Source organism: Dipodomys ordii, unplaced genomic scaffold (genome assembly GCF_000151885.1).
Source record: "Dipodomys ordii isolate 6190 unplaced genomic scaffold, Dord_2.0 Scaffold92, whole genome shotgun sequence".
Lineage (NCBI taxonomy): Eukaryota > Metazoa > Chordata > Mammalia > Rodentia > Heteromyidae > Dipodomys > Dipodomys ordii.
This window is the reverse complement of record NW_012267308.1, coordinates 1838514-1840267: the sequence shown is the minus strand read 5'-3', so window position 1 is coordinate 1840267 and position 1754 is coordinate 1838514.

The window sequence follows — 1754 nt, the reverse complement described above, 5'->3', positions numbered from 1 at the left end:
CGCCTTTCCGGCTCCCGTTTCTCCTCGCCGCCGCCCCGGGGTCGCCCGCAGGAGCTCCGGCCCAGCCCTCGCCACCGCCCCCCGCGTAAGTCACCCGGACTTCCAACTCCGTCCTCCGCTGCAGGCCGGCGCCCCGTGGATGGATGGAGCCACCCCTCCCCTTTCCAATCACCCCATCAATAATCCATATCCTCTCTATCCAAAGCGGTGCGCCCAGGTGGTCTCCGATCTCGGAATGGGGAGCAGCGGGGGAACCCTGAGTTTCTCCTTCCACCTAACCCCCTCCCCTCCCCTGCCCACCCCATCCGGTCCCTCTTGGGGGATCCGCTTAGGTGTGGGGAGGGGGCGCGGCCCTGGGTCCGTGAAAGGCTGGGGGGAGGGGTTGCAGGAAACGGGGTGGGGGGGCACCAAGATCATTCCACCTCTCCCCCCAAAAGTCTGGGTTGGAGACTTGGAGAGACACCCTCCCCCCTCTACCGACCCCACCCGGAGCCGAGCCGGAGAAAGTTTGTCTGGAGTACGAACTAACTAAATAGGGGTGTGGGTGGGAGCAGCGGTGGGGCCAGGAGACAAGCCCCGGGTTTGGGGGTGTCTGGGGGGAGTCTAGGGCCCACCTCACCCCCAGCTTCCTCCTGGGAAAGTTTGTCCAGAGAGCATAATGAATAAATACGTAGGAGGAAGCAGCCCGGTGGGGCCCAGGGGAGGATTCCCGGGTTTAGGGGTGTCTGGGGGGAGGGTCACCCAAATCTTCCCACCTTCCTCACCCCCAGCTTCCTCCCGAGGTGGGGGGGGGACGGGTAGTAGAGAGGCCCCAGCACCACCTGCTTGAAGGGTCCTGATTATCCCCAGGGGTCGGGCCCTCTCCCCCAGCTCTGGGGGCTTGGGGTGGCGCGGATGAAGAGGGGTACAGGTCTAGTGGGGTGTTGGGGGGGGCTGGTCCAAGATTTGGAGGGCGGTGGACACTGCGGGACCGGGCTGGGCTCGTGCGCTCTCCCAGGATGGAGGCACCGAGCAGAGACGGGGGGGGCGGGGGTACAGGCAATGGAGGGGTTGGGGGGTGTCTAGAGGGAGTCGCCCCTACCCTGACAGGCCCTAGGGGGCTGGGGGTACCCCACCCCACACCCCTTGGCGAGCCCAGCCGGGGACACGATCATCTCCTTTTCCTTTAAGCTTGCCTGTTGCCGCCGCCGCCGCTCCTGGCCGCTCCGCGGGGCCGCGGACCCCGCCGAGCCCCCGGCGGTGGGGTGGGGGGTCGCGAACCCCCGGCTGCGCGCCCCCGTTCCCGCCGCCCGCAGGCCGTGACCCCCAGGCCCGGGCGTGGAGGGTGGGTGGATAAGTGGGTGTAGGAGGGTGGGGGGGTCTTGGCCCCGGAGCTGGGCTGCGCCGCACTCCTCACCCCGCCCCGTCCCCGCCTCCACTCCCCTCCCTCACCCCGAACCCCGGCGCACCTCGTCCCGGCGGGGCGAGGGGAGGGGAGGGGAGCCGGGCCACGGCTCCTCCCCGCCCCCTTCCTCCTCCCCCTCCCCCGCCCGGTCCTCCTTCTCCCCCTCGCCGTCCTCCTCCTCCTCCTCCTCCTCTTCCTCCTCCTCCGGCCTCTAGAGCGATTTGTCAAACTTCCCATTCCGCCCAGCAGCTCGGTCCTCCTCCTCCTCCCCCCCTCCCCGCGCTGCCCTCCTCCCCCCCCCTCCGCGCTGCACGTTCCGGGGGGAGGGAGGGGAGGGGGAGGAGGGACGGAGTCGGGGCGCAGCAGCATT